The following is a 15,637-nucleotide window of genomic DNA, read 5'->3' on the forward strand; positions in this document are numbered from 1 at the left end:
TTCCCTGTGAGTCTCCTTCCTGAGTCAGGTGAGGCGTGATGGGAGGAGTGAGTTCCTGGAAGCTGATAGCAGAGTTTATCATTAGTTTGTAAACGAGATGACCATTTGTTTTTTACTTTCAAGCATTCTCACACCAAACAGGAATCCTGAATTCCCAAGGGTTGGCAACTTTTTGTAAAGAATTGTATTATTTAATCAACTCCTTGTGGTAACAGGTGGAAAGAATGTCTTTGCTCTGACATCAATGTTAACTTTTGGGAGTGATACCGTGGCTGTGGTTAAGATGTGCTGCATTTTGTATCCGACCTGCAGGTAAAACCACTGTGACCCAGTCAGTTTCAGATTCACTCAAGGCTGTTCTCTTGAAGTCACCACCCTCTTGCATCAGCCAGTGGAGGAAAATCTTTGATGATGAACCAACTATCATTAGAAGAGCTTTTTACTCTTTGGGCAACTATATCGTGGCTTCTGAAATAGCTAAAGAATCTACCAAATCGCCTGTGATTGTAGACAGGTGGGCATAAAGATGCGTTGAATTCGGCATTTTCTTCCTAACATATAAGTAGTGTGTATGTGTGTGTGTGTGTACATATACATGCAAGTACACAATAGTGTTTAAGACAAAGTGTATTATGATAATAACAGGAATAATGTTTGTGATTTATTAATCACTTACACCATTGGCTGGCATTTTGCTAAAGACATTATACATACTATACTAACATCTGGAACAACTACTACATAGATACTAAAATTACTGATGAGAAACACAGGTCTTAGAAAAGTTAAGTAACTTGCCAAAGTGACAGAGCTAGAAATAGCATATGGGGGATATTAACAAAAGTCTCTGCTTCACAAATCAAGCTTTCAGTGGTTCATTTGTTTATTGGCTTATTCAACAAACATATATTGGAAATCTACCATTTGCCAAAGACAGTTCTCAATTTCGAGGATTCGGTGGTAAATGAGCTAGGCAGTGCCCTGCTTTCATGGAGCAAACATTCTGTTGAAGGAGAAGGTAATAATCAAGCATATAGATACATAAGGTAATATCAGAGAGTGATAAATACTATAAAGAGGAGAGATCAAGGTCGTGTGGTGGAGGATGGCTAACCCCCCACTAGATGTGACTTAGGAAGGCCTGCGTGAGGGGGTACCAGTGGTCTGAGCTCTGAATGACCAAAGAGAGACACACCTGAAAATCCTGGAGTAAAAGCTTTGTGGGAGAGGGGTCAGCAAAAGCAAAGTGTAGAGACGGGAAAATGCGAACACATTCCAGGGCTAGAAACAGGCCATCGTGAGGAAAACATGTGGACGAGGGGCTGCTTTCTGGATGGATAAAAAGGCAGAGACAGGTCAGCAGGGTCTGTGGCTGTGATAAAAGAGTGTGGAATTTGTTCTGAGTGCAGAGGGGGGCCTTTGGGAGGTTTCAGATAATAGAGTGACAGAAGCTGAGTTATATTTTGAAATTTCATATGTAAGAAGTAGCTTAAAAGTGCTACAAAAATGGACAAAGGGAACGGCAGGCAAGTCCTACTAGGAATGGAAATTCAAACGACGATGAGAGCCCGTTTTACTCTCATCAGGTTGGTGAGAACTCATTAGAAAAGTCTGATAGCCCAGAGTTGGAGATGATGTGGGTTGATGGAAACTCACATGGTGCTGGTGGGAGTGGGCACCTGTAGGGTGACTTGGGGAGCAATTTGAGAAGATTGCTTCCACTTCCTGAAGAAATACAGTTTGTTTCAGCTTTGTTCATAATATTGAAAAACTTGAAAAACCAAAGGCATCAGCAGAAGAAAGGGTAAATTAATACTGGCATATACTTATAAAATGGAGCACCGAACAGCCATATGCGCTCGTAGGATGCATCAATGTGCCTAAGTTACAAAACTGTAATTTCAAATGAAAGAAATCAACTTGCAGAAAGATATTCAGTAGAACACATGCAAAATAATATAAAACATAATACCAAAAAAGGGATGGAAGGATGTTGAACACCAAATTTAGGAGAGTGCTGTCCCTTGGGAAAAAGAGAGAAATGCAGTTGGTGGGGAGTACCAAAGGGCTTCAGTTGCAGGTGAATTCGTCCTTAACATGACTGCAGTGTACATCTTGTTCTTGCTGCAATTTGACTTATTTTTGGAAAGATGAGCAGTTGCACTGAAGCCTGACAAGTGTTCAGGGAGGAGCACTAATTATAAATGGAAATCTCAAGGAATTTAAAAAAGTGAACATGTTCAAGTACATCCTGCACCCAGGTCGTGACTTAGAACCTTACTCCACCCTGTAAGTTCCTTCCCTCCCAGTCACGACCCATCCTCCCGCCCGTGGGAACCATGACCCTGACTCCGTCACCGTAGGTTAGTTCTGCGTGTTCTTGAACTCTCTACAAGCAGATAGACATTGACTGCTGTTTGCATCTGCCTTCCTTCACGCCACCTGTGAGAATCGTCCCTGTTGCCATGACCATTCTTTTACACAACTTTGGTGCCCACGTGTGTTACCAAACCAGGTTCGATGTTCCCCAAGCCAAACACTGAGACTCTTGTTTGCAGCAGAGAAAGGGTTCATTCATAAGGCCGCAAGCAAGGAGACGGCAGAGCACATCTCAAATCTGCCTTCCCCAAAGCAAGGGGCTTGATATTTATGGGACGAAGAAGCAGAGTGGTCTGAGGCGTGGGAAGCCTGGGGAAAGGTGACTGGACCTAAGAAAAAGTGTGTGGTGGTGAGTGGTGGTGGGGAAGATGAAAACCGTACAAAGTAGTTAGAAGGCCTTTGCTGTCATCTAAGCTATAATGCCAGTGGGTACTCTTAACTTTGGGGATGGCAAGATAGTGATTTCAAAGTTGGCAAGTTACAAGGAATCCTAGACAAGGGTAAGACATTGCTTTCCTTTGTGGGACTTCTTCACCTGTGGGATCCACCCTATTGTTAAAGTCCTTGGATTTACCATATTGATATATATATATATATATATATATATATATTTATTTATTTATTTGTTAGTCTCTCTTTATTTCAAGGAGATAGACTAGGCTTTTCCTAATAAAGTGTGACTTCATAAGGCACATTACTTCCTAGGATTTCCAAAAATCCTGGAGCAGCACGGGTTTCTGCATGTAGGCAGACACTTATTCTCTGCATCCTGTTTCCTAATCTCTTCAAAGATGATATTCTTTATCCCTTCCCTGCTGACCAGAATTTGAAAAAAGAACAGATACATGTATATGTATAACTGAATCACCATGCTGTACACCTGAAACTAACACAACGTTATTCATCAACTATACTCCAATACAGAATAAAAATCAAAAGACTTGTGGTGAATATCCAATGAGTTGATGAAGGTGGACGTGCTTTGAAAATAGCACATTGCTATAAAAATATAAAGCATTATTTTATAAGTGATGTATAATGTGTCAACAAATTGCATTTGATTTGAGCTAATGTGGTTTCCCTATGGCAGGAATGGAGAATGCTAAATAATGAGTCTGAAATTGATGGCCAGAGGGTATGATTATTTAAAATGAGCAGCAGTGTTGTCAGTGAGAGAACTCTGGCTTGCAGAACAGGGCTCCCATTCTTCCCTGATTTTTCTTCTTTATGTCTGTGAATTGTCTGCAATTTTTTTTCTTTAAAGAGATAATGCTAGATCACCTTGTCAGATGAGAAGAAAAGAGCAGTTATTTGTTGTCTGGATGGGTTTTGTTCATGTTTAAAGATTTTAAGGAAATCCATTTTAGACAACACCATCATCTAGCTGAAAAAAGAAGGGAGATGGAGTAATTTTTGATGGTGACTGCGGTTAAGGTTGGCAACTTAATCACCCTCATTACCTTTAAAAAATCTATTCTTGCTGATGGTTTTTCTACAATAAAGAAGGCTTTTTACATTTAGATGATATCAGCCTCTGTATTCATAGCTAAGTATTTAATTCAGTGAACACGGAGCATGTGCAAAATGCAGTGTAAATTGTAGTTTTGTTGCCAAGAAGAAGAAAACCTGGACCTGCTTGGGTTTATTCAGCTTGGGAGACAAGATGTATCTGGTTGAGAAGGTGAAAGTACAAGTTTGTGAGTGATTAAAAGTCTGGTAAGTGATACATAGGAATGGCCCCAGGCAGAATTCAAGGCGCTAGCAGCTACACTGGCCACGCTTTTGGAGGTGGAAAAGGGCTTTGAAGAATGAATGATATTAGAATTGATCAGCCCCCAAATTAATTTTTTACCTTTGTTCTTTTCAGTATTCTCTGTATTGTATTATCATAATTTGAAATCTTGCAGCTTTAGTGTCCAATAAGAATTAAATATTGCCTTATAATGACAGTGTGATACATTTCTTTTTTGAATTTTATTTTATTTATTTTTTTATACAGCAGGTTCTTATTAGTTATCCATTTTATACATATTAGTGTATGTATGTCAATCCCAATCTCCCAATTCAAGTGTGATACATTTTTAAAAAGCACTTGACTATTTTTGTAAAAACTATGGGAGGAAAACAAAGCTTTCATGATTTTCATTTTCCAGAAGAGGAATTTGAGACTTAACCAATGTACACAAAGCAAGTAGGTGGCAGAGAGTAAAACAATACACAGCTTGGATAACACTCTGCATTTATTTTGTAGATAAAGGACCAGTATGTCCTTTTCACTGTGAAAAGCAGTTCAAATCTAAAGTGATTAAGAATTTAGGATTTTAAAACAGTACAGGAAGTAAATTGAAAATACAGACAAGGATGGGGCCATGGGTGCCTCTCGACATTGGGATGTTTATAATTGTTTCATAAATGTTTTTGTAGGTGTTAGTGCTTTGATACTGGATTTGGAGTTTTGCATTTCGTCACTTAAAATTGGAATATGACATGAACAGGGCAAGAGTGTAATAAACTATGCCAATCAATAAAATAATTCTAATTCATTTATTCCTACATCCAAAAAACATTATTAGTTGCATACCTATTGTGTGCCAGATGCTGGTTTCAGATTTTGGAATACAGAGATGACTGAAAAATGAATTATCTAATGGAGGAGATGAAAGAGAGAAACTTGTACACAACTGGCTCTAATTTAGAATAAGTCCTTCAGTAGAGCTGAGTAGGAAGGGCATTGAGAGCCCAGAGGAGGAAACAGTGAATCCTGCTGGGGTCTGCCTCTGCATGGCCTGCCGAAGGAAGAGGAGGCACTTTGCTGCCTGAGACCTTCATTCCAGCCGGAGGAAAAGTGTGAAGACAGACCCCCATGGAAGAGTGTGCCTGGGTCCACACTGGGAAGAGGCTTGTGTCTTAGATGGAGGCTGAAAGTTTTCTGGCAGGTGGTAGAAAGCCATTGGGCTTTTTTTTTTTTTTTTTTGCCGTGTGCGGACCTCTCACTGTTGTGGCCCTTCCCGTTGCGGAGCACAGGCTCAGTGGCCATGGCTCACGGGCCCAGCCGCTCCGCAGCATGTGGGATCTTCCCGGACCAGGGCACGAACCCGTGTCCTCTGCATTAGCAGGCGGACTCTCAACCACTGCGCCACCAGCGAAGCCCCATTGGGCTTTTTGAAAGAGTGGGCTGATTTGATTTTCTTTGATGGTTGCGATTTTCTTTTCCTCTCTTCAAAGCATTTTTTAAGATCAGCCGGTCAAGAGTGACCGCTGTCACTCAGGGAGGACATTCACAGAGTTTCAGAGATTTTATCTGGGTTTATTTCTCTTTCTGATCCATACAGTTGCAACTGGATGACTGGAGAGCTGGGAAAGACAAAGGCCTCCTATCCAGGGTTCCTAGAATGCAGATTTCATCAGCAAGTCCAATTTCTTTTATTTTTCATTTATTTATTTTTAAAATTGAAGTCAATTTACAAGGTTGTGTTAATTTTTGCCATACAGCAAAGTGACGCAGTTATACATATATATATATTTACATTCTTTTTTTTATATTCTTTTCCATGACGGTTTATCACAGGATATTGAATATAATTCCCTTGCTCTACAGTAGGATCTTGTTGTTTATCCACCCTATATATAATAGTTTGCATCTGCTAATCCCCAACTCCCACTCCATCCCTCCCCAACTCCACCCCCTTGGCAACCACTAGTCAGTTCTCTGTGTCTGTGAGTCTGTTTCTGTTTCATAGACAGGTTCATTTGTGTCATATTTTAGATTCCACGTATAAGTGATATCATATGGTATTTTTCTTTCTCTTTCTGACTTACTGCACTTAGTATGATAATCTCTAGTTGCATCCATGTAGCTGCAAATGGCATTATTTCATTCTTTTTTATGGCTGAGTAGTATTCCATTGTATATATGTACCACATCTTTATCCATTCCTCTGTTGTTGGACGTTTAGGTTGTTTCCATGTCTTGTCAGCAAGTTCAGTTTCTTATTTTGTGTGTGTGTGTGTTACGCAGGCCTCTCACTGTTGTGGCCTCTCCCGTTGCGGAGCACAGGCTCCGGACGCGCAGGCTCAGCGGCCATGGCTCACGGGCCCAGCCGCTCCGTGGCATGTGGGATCTTCCCGGACCGGGGCACGAACCAGTGTCCCCTGCATCAGCAGGCGGACTCTCAACCACTGCGCCACCAGGGAAGCCCAGCAAGTTCAGTTTTAAAACATTGTAGGAACTGAATGGGCCTGCAGATTTTTGTTTGGCCAAGATACAGCATTAAATACCAGTGGACTACCGAACAAATCTACCATCCCATGCCAACCTGCCATCACAAAAGAAAGCATCCTGCAAGGCCAAGGCAACAGAGTAGTCCCACAATACATGCAGTTTTAACTGAGTAAATGGAGCTCTGGGTGGTGTGCACTGGATTCTTATTGTGGTTGTTGATTTTAACTTATTTTTACATTTTATAAATACTTTAAAAAATAAGATTTAGTTTTACCTCTTTAATGTGTACAGTACTAGGACAAGTTCAGCAGAGCCATCTCTGGTTTCAGCGTCCTCAGCAGCTGGTTTTCAGGTGCTCCCTTGACTTCCTCTGTGGACAGGGAACTCACTACCGCTTTCCTTCTCAGGTACTGGCACAGCACGGCCACCTACGCCATAGCCACTGAGGTAAGTGGGGGTCTCCAGCACCTGCCTCCTGCCCATCACTCTATGTACCAGTGACCCAGGGACCTGCTCAAACCCGACCTGGTCCTGTTGCTCACCATGAGTCCCGAGGAGAGGATGCAGAGGATCGAGGGCCGGGGCATGGAGAGGACCAAGGAGGAGGCTGAACTGGAGGCCAACAGCATATTTCGTCAAAAGTAGGTGTCTCGATGCCATGTGAGGGGCAGGGGTCCCTGGCTGTGGCGACGATCCAGAAACAGCACTGACTCTGGTAAAGTGGAGGACATGACACGGTTCCCATTTTCCAAACCTGAGAGGCAGTATCCTCCAAGTTAGATTCACTCCTTTCAATGGGATTGTTCCATGGGGCCACTGCGTGGTGGTTTTATAGCCACAGGATATCTGACTGGGGATCAGACCTCCTTCCTAGTCTTTCTAGTCCTGGCTGTGCCAGCACCAGCGTGAACCTGAGTGAGACAATACACTTTTCTGGGTCATCGTAACAGAATGGTCACAAGCACTGTCTGACGGCCTCACAGTGACTTTTACCCGTTAGGGGCTCACTGTGTGTCAGGCATTTTACTTCTGATGCTCTGTAACCCTTGCAAGGATAATGTTAGCTGTACTTCACAGTTTATAAAACTGAGGCTCAAAGATTAAGTGATTTGTCTACAACTTGCATATCTACTGAGTAGTAGAACTGGGTTTAAATTCAAGACCTTTCTGATTTTAAGGCAGTGCTTTCATTTTCATTAGAAAGCTATGAACACAATAGCAGGAGTGTCCGGACCATCTTACTGCTTCACGGCTGACTAAATTACTTCTGTAGGACTGGTTTGAAAAGCCAAAACAGAATTGTTGATATAAATAAACACTGATAGCACTGTTATCCTAACTTATGCTGTTATAACATAAATAATTAACCACTCAGCTGTGTGCAGAGAAACCATGTCAAAGGGTTGACTGGTTGGTATTAATTCAGTTAAACTTCACAGCAAACTTGCAAGGAAGGCATTATTTCCGTCCTCGCTTCACAGATGAGGAAACTGAGGCACAGGTGGGAAAGAAATGTGGCATGTTCTCCTAGCTGGTAGGTGGTGAGGCAGAGCTATGGCCCCAGACCATTGTCGACTAAAAAATATTCACAGCCTAAAAGTTGAGAGTTATGTTTTATTTGGCGGGAATTTTTAGGACTTCAAGCCCGGGAGGCAGCATCTCAAGTAACCCTGAGAGAACTGCTCCGAGGAGGTGACAGGAGAGCTAGGACACATAAGAGTTTTGCAACAAAGGACAGGTAGTCTGAATGTCAGAAGATTATTGTTAATTAAAGAAAACCAGATAAGTCAAGTTAAGGAATTTAGCGTTTTTCTGTGTGTGGGAAGATGCAAGAGTCTGGGGTCACTGAAATCATTCCTTTGAAAGCACCTCAGCTATCTGGGGCCAGTATCCTGTGCTTTCCCATCCTGAGTTCCCTCAGGGCTCACCTTAGGGAGTAGCTGCAGTCTGATGGCTGCTAGATGGCAGGTATTCTTTTCCTTCCTGAGTTCCCTCAGGGCTCACCAGCTCACCAGCCGTGGTGGCTGCAATCGCTGATGACTGGGACATCCTTTGTTTACTGATAATGGCGGGAAATATTCCATTTCTCACCATCTACTCTGAGGACTTTTTTTTTAATAATTTCTATTGGAGTATAGTTGCTTTACAATGTTGTGTTAGTTTCTGCTGTACAGCAAACTGAATCAGTTATACATATACGTACATCCACTCTTCTTTAGATTGTGTTCCCATATAGGTCATTATAGAGCATTGAGTAGAGTTCCCTGTGCTATACAGTAGGCTCTTATTAATTAGCTGTTTTATATATAGTAGTGTGTATATGTCACTCCCAATCTCCCAGTTTATCCCTCCCACCCCTTACCCACTGGTAACTATAAGTTTCTTTTCTACATCTGTGAGTCTATTTCTGTTTTGTAAGTAGGTTCATTTGTACCATTTTTTTTTTTTAGATTCCACATAGAAGCGATATCATATGGTATTTGTCTTTCTCTGTCTGACTTCCCTCAGTGTAACAATCTCGAGGTCCATCCATGTCGCTGCAAATGGCATTATTTCATTCTTTTATATGGCTGAGTCCGGGTGCTTGTTTTAACCGCAGAGCTCCAGAGTTTTGGTCATATAATCTGAAACCAGGCACCTCAGATTGGGATTTGAACCCAAGAGGCTGGGACTCGAACCCGGCCAAAACCCACAGTCTCCAACTGAGATCACACACCTGGTTTCAGGACTTAATGAGGCTCAGGTTCTTGATGTCTCATCACAGAAAGAATTCAGTGACAGACAGAGTGATAGGTAAGAAGTGGATTTATTTAGAGAGAAACACACTCCACAGTCAAACTGTGGGCCATCTCAGAAGGTGAGAAAGGCACCAGGATATGGGGTTGTCAGTTTTTATAGGGGTGGGTAATTTCATAGGCTAATGAGCGGGAGGAGTATTCCGGCTATTTCAGGAGGGGGCGGGGATTTCCAGGAGCTGGGCCACCACCCGCTTTTTGATCCTTATGGTAGACTTTGGAACTGTCATGGTGCCTGTGGGTGTGTCATTTAGCCTGCTGATTTGTCACAGTGAGCGTATACTGAGGTCCAGTGGAACTTGACTTGTCTGCCATCTTGGGCCCATTTGGTTCTAATCAGTTTATGTCATGTCCTCGGGCTATGTCGTTCTTTCAAAGGCTGTGCCCTGCCCACTTCCCTCCTGTTTCAAATCAGCCCCGGCTATTCTGTACACACCAAGGCTAGCTAAGACTGGAAGGAGAGGTAGAATTCTAGTGCGATTGTAGAAGACTCCTAAGTGAAAACAATGTATATGCCAAGGACCTCTGGCTTCTGTGAAATCCTTCAGGGGGCAGACTCTGGAGGAATTTGCCATTGGGCAGCTTAGTTAATCTCTTTGAGCCTTTGCTCCTTTCTCTGCAAAATGGGGGTGGATGACATTGATTCTCCTCCTGAAGTTACTCTGAATACGAAACGAGAAGACCATGCAGGATGCTAATGCTTGGCAGATAAAAGGTTTTGAGTAAATGCAAGCTATTAAACATTATTATTAATTTCTCATTTATGAAACTAAATGTATCGGATGTCTGCTGTATGCAAAGCGAGTTGCCTGGGTGGCGGAAGTGCGATAAACCAGATGGGGACCTGGCTTCAAGCTGTCTATATTATGGTAGGAAAATAACATTTGCGTAAAGAGCCGTGTTAACAAATGGGCCAACTCTTTTCATTCTGCCTGTCTCCAGGGTAGAAGTGTCCTACCAGCGGATGGAGAACCCTGGCTGCCACGTGGTTGATGCCAGCCCTTCAAGAGAAAGGGTCCTCCAGATGGTGTTAAGCGAGATCCAAAATAATTGCAATTAATTGTAGTTCCTCTGGGCCAGGAGACACATTTTACTAGATTTGATGTTGTTTGATACATCTAAGCCCACGACTGGTTATGCAGTTTTCCCAGATTTCAGTTGCATGAGCTTGTCGTGTGGCAGAAGGTGGGACATTTCGATTTTACCTGAACCACTGTTCTCACTTCTGCCCGATGGACCCATCGGGACTGAGACTGGGCACATTCCAGTGAGAGACGGTGATCGCTTTCTGCCAAGTATAACAAACGTTTTCTTGGAACAGATTTTCAACTACACCCCTACCAAATCCTTCCAAGGGTTGTCTCCCCTAGAAAGCATGAGGTGGACAGAAGCAACCGAGAAGACCTTCCAGATCAGCAGAAGCTCCTCCAGCCTCTCCTGCACCTGTACTGCTGGCTCCCGGGTGAGATCTTGGGGATGTGCTCGGAGCTGGTTTCCTCCCAGTCCAGCCACACTCCGTCTTTGTGAGCTCAGCCCCGATTCTTAGAGCCAACCACTCCTGAAGAACGTGTCTGTGTGTCCTGGCTGTCGGAAGACCCTCCCACAGACCCATCTTGTGGGTGGGGGACACTGACCAAGAAGGCATCTGACTTGTGTCTGAGGCTTACAGCCCCTGAGAGGCCAATGCTCTGAATACAAATACACCAGCAGTCCTTGGATTCTATTCTGCTTAGTTACTTTCCTCTTCTTTCCTCTGAAAACATGGCTTTGGATAGAATGAGTGTTTTGCACCGAAGTAGATGCATTAAACTTAGCGAATCCAGCAACGTACTTATACTGCTGTTTATGTCTTGTTTGTCCTCAGTGTAGGGGCTGTGCTTTACTAATCAGAATTGAAGACAAGAAGCTGAATGCAATGCTTGTTGTGTATTTTCATCAGACAGGTTTAATTTATCTTACTGAGTAAGCACAGTGGATCCTGGAATGGGATTTCTCAGTGAATTTATCTTGCACTTGAATGTCTTATGGTTACACGTGAAATCAGTGTTGAGATCTGTTTGGCTAGGAAAAAAAAAGAGCTGAGAAAAGAGGAAACTTAATAGTTACGGGGCCTTGGATGAGTCATTTAGCATCATGTAATTTGATCTAAAAAGTGATAGCGATTCTTCATTTGTCTTAAGGAGTTGACTGAACCAGGTGATTACTTAAAATTCCTTCCAGTTCTAAGATAGATTGAATCTGTGAATTATTTTAGGGAAATGTCTAAAGAAGACATTTCCCCAAAATAATTAAATTTATGGCATTAACAGGTTTATCACATGGACTCTTAAATTATAATAAAGTTTCTATTAACTCTATCATATTATTTTTCAAAACAACTATAGGTGGTTTATACATAATATATGTACCTATGTAAAGATGTACTTTCAGTTGAAAATATTTTTTAAAGCTGATAAATTGTGTTTGGGTCCTTTAAGATGTGATATCTAATTATGCTCTTGGTGTTATTCACTTTAAACACTTTGAAAAGTTTATGCTGGCAGCCTAGAAACACAAACATTTAATGCTTTCTTTATGTCTCTTGCCAATGAATAAACTTGCTGTGATTTTCTAACCTATGCTGTTGTCACAGTGTGTGTTGGTTTTTCTGAAGGGGCTCCCCCAATGAGGCTTTTGTACAGGAGGGGATTTGGGGTTAAAGAAGTGAAAAGGTGTGAATTTGTGGTCACAGTGCTTTCAGAGGAAGAGGAGGGCATTTTTGTTTTGTTTTAAACGGCATTTCAAGAAAGTGCAATTCCTTCCTCATTGCAGGTATTAAAGGGATTTTCTCCCCTAATCCAATAAGAAACAATTCTTCATACACTTGCGCTCTCTATACACTGTAATACGTATAAGATTACTGAGTATGGGAACAGACAGCGTCTCCTACCCAGAAACCGATGACAAGGCATCATTTGCTTGGCTTTGTTTCATTACCAGGTTTGTTTCTGTTCCTGTAATAGACCTTTAGTGTCCCAAATATTTATTCTTCATCTTTTCCACAGCAGTAGAACTTTGAGCCCGACACGTGGCTGCCAAGAATTATGAGTACATTTCCAAGGCTCCCTTACAGCTGGAGTGGCCAAGGGACCACTTACAGGTTCTTCCTGTGAGCAGAAGGGACATCAGGAATGTCAGGGGGAGGGTGTCCCTCTCTCCTTTTAACCTGCTTGGTATTCAGCGATGGTGGTGAGGCATTTGGGGACCGAGTGATGAGGGTGACACTATGCAGATGGAGAATGGGGACGGCCTTCACTTAGGAAAAGTCAATAAGGAATGGGTATGGAAGTGTCTGGAGTTCCATCCTAGAGGGCGTGTCCACCTGGGGACACAGCTTCTGTGCACAAAGCTCAATATCCACCTTCTCCATTTGCTTCCCCTTTCAGTGGCAGGTGTCTGTTTCTTTTGCTCCTTTTGTTTGTTCCATTTTCTACAGCAGAATCCCCCTTTTTGCTGACTCTTCTCTCTGTGAAATGTCTCTCTTTTCTAGAAGCCGTTGTGAAGCATCTTAAAAATGTTTAGACCCTGGTATCTTTTTGGAATATGTACCGAGGAAATGATCAGTGATGCACATAGAAATGTTTTATCATATCTGCATAATGTCCTTCGTAATGTGCAGACAGACCCACCTTGTTTTGTTGTCCTTTGCCTTCCTGAGCTTCACAGTACACTTATTTACAAACTGAACGTTGGAGGCAACCCTGCGTTGAGCAAATCCATTGGCACCATTTTTCCCACAGAATTTGCTCACTTTGTGTCTCTGTGTCACGTTTTGGTAATTCTCACAGTCCATCAAACTGTTTCATTATTATTATATTTGTTTTGGTGATCTGTAATCAGTGATCTTTGAGGTTATTATTGTCATTGTTTTGGGATGCCACAAACCACACCCACATAAGACAGTGAACTTAATCAGTAAATGTTGTGTCTGATGTGATTACTCCACTCACTGGCCTTTCCCTCATTTCTCTCCCTTTCCTTGGGCCTCCCTATTGCCTGAGACACAAAATTATTGAAATCAGGCCAATTAATAACCTTGCAATGGCCTCTAAGTGTTCAAGTGAAAGGAAGAGTTGCATGTCTCTCACCTTAAATCAAAATTTAGAAAGGATGAAGCTTAGTGAGGAAGCCATGTCAAAAGGCCAAGATAGGTCAAAAACTAGGCCTCTTGTACCAAACAGCCAAGTTATGAATGCAAAAAAAGAGAAGTTCTTGAGGGAAATTAAAAGTGCTACTGCAGTGGATACATGAAGGAGAAGAAAGCAAAACAGCTGTCTTGCTGCTATGGAGACAGTGTGAGCGGTCTGGATGGAAGATCAAACCAGCCACAACATTCCCTTGAACCAAAGCGTAATCCAGAGCAAGGCCCTAACTCTCTTCAATTCTATGAAGGCTGAGAGAGACGAGGAAGCTGCAGAAGAACATTTTGAAGCTAGCAGAGGTTGGTTCATGAGGTTTAAGGAAAGAAGCCATGTCTGTGTAACAACAAAGTGCAAAGTGAAGCAGCAAGTGCTGATGTAGAAGCTGCAGCAAGTTATCCAGAAGGTTTAACTAAGATAATTAATGACAGTGGCTGTATGAAACAACAGATCTTCAATGTAGATGAAACAGCCTTCTATTGAAAGAAGATGCCATCTGGGACTTTCTTAGCTGGAGAGGAGAAGTCAATGCCTGGCTTCAAAACTCCAAAGGACAGGCTGACTCTTTTTAGGGGCTCATGCAGGTGGTGACTTGAAGTTGAAGCCAATATTTATTTACCATTCTGAAAATCCCAGGGCCCTTAAGAGTTATGCTAAATCTACTCTGCCTGTGTTCTGTAAATGGAACAACAAAGCCTGGATGACAGATCATCTGTTTACTGAATATTTTTAAGCCTACTGTTGAGATCTACTACTCAGGAAAAAAAAAAAATCTTTCAAAATATTACTGCTGGGAATTCCCTGGCAGTCCAGTGGTTAAGACTTGGTGCTTTCACTGCTGTGGGCCCAGGTTCAGTCCCTGGTCGGGGAACTATGATCCCATAAGCCACGTGGCTTGTCCAAAAAAAATAAAATAAAATTTCTGCTCATTGACAGTAAATCTGGTTATCCAAAGAGCTCTGATGGAGCTGTACAATGAGACGAATGTTGTTGTCATGCCTGCTAACACAACATCCATTCTGCAGCCCATGGATCAAGGAGACTTTCAAGTCTTATTATTTATTTATTTATTAACATCTTTATTGGAGTATAATTGCTTTACAATGGTGTGTTAGTTTCTGCTTTCCAACAAAGTGAATCAGCTATACATATACATCTGTCCCCATATCTCTTCCCTCTTGTGTCTCCCTCCCTCCCAACCTCCCTATCCCACCCCTCTAGGTGGTCACAAAGCACCGAGCTGATCTCCCTGTGCTATGCGGCTGCTTCCCACTAGCTATCTATTTTACGTTTGGTAGTGTATATATGTCCATGCCACTCTCTCACTTTGTCCCAACTTACCCTTCCCCCTCCCCATATCCTCAAGTCCATTCTTTAGTAGGTTTGCCTCTTTATTCCAGTCTTGCCCCTAGGTTCTTCATGACCATTTTTTTTTTTTTGGATTCCATATATATGCGTTAGCATATTTGTTTTTCTTTTTCTGACTTACTTCACTCTGTATGACAGACTCTAGGTCCATCGACCTGACTACAAGCAACTCAATTTCGTTTCTTTTTATGGCTGAGTAATATTCCATTGTGTATATGTGCCACATCAAAAATATGGAACGCTTCATGAATTTGCCTGTCATCCTTGTGCAGGGGCCATGCTAATCTTTGTATCGTTCCAATTTTAGTATATGTGCTGCCAAAGCGAGCACAAGTCTTATTATTTAAGGAATACATTTCATAAGGCTATAGCTGCCATAGACAGTGATTTCTCTGATGGATCTGGGCAAAGTAAACTGAAAACCTCCTGGAAAGAACTCACCATTCTAGATGCCATTAAGAACATTCATGAGTAATGGGAAGAGGCCAAAACACCCACATTCACAGGGGTTTGGAAGAAGTTGGTTCCAATCTGCATGGATGTCTTTGAGGGGTTTAGAACTTCAGGGGGGAAGCATCTTAGGATGTGGTGGACACAGCAAGAGAACTAGAATTAGAAGTGGGGCCTGAGGATGGGACTGAATTACTGCAATCTCATGGTAAAACTTGAGTGGATGAAGAGCTACTTCTATTGGT

At 42.2% G+C, this 15,637-nt stretch overlaps 1 long non-coding RNA gene and 1 other non-coding gene across 2 annotated transcripts; one reads left to right on the plus strand and one right to left on the minus strand.

The window, feature by feature from the left end:
- Positions 1–309: 309 nt before the first annotated feature.
- LOC114906075 lies at positions 310–12,014 on the plus strand. Its single transcript, XR_003796382.1, has 3 exons — positions 310–514; positions 7,009–7,242; positions 10,339–12,014. It is a non-coding gene; the product is annotated as an uncharacterized LOC114906075 (long non-coding RNA).
- Positions 12,015–15,169: 3,155 nt separating this feature from the next.
- LOC114906113 lies at positions 15,170–15,273 on the minus strand. The gene has a single exon (XR_003796386.1). It is a non-coding gene; the product is annotated as a U6 spliceosomal RNA (small nuclear RNA).
- Positions 15,274–15,637: the final 364 nt, after the last annotated feature.

This window comes from Monodon monoceros, unplaced genomic scaffold (genome assembly GCF_005190385.1).
Source record: "Monodon monoceros isolate NGI ecotype Baffin Bay Population unplaced genomic scaffold, NGI_Narwhal_1 Contig3460_ctg1, whole genome shotgun sequence".
Lineage (NCBI taxonomy): Eukaryota > Metazoa > Chordata > Mammalia > Artiodactyla > Monodontidae > Monodon > Monodon monoceros.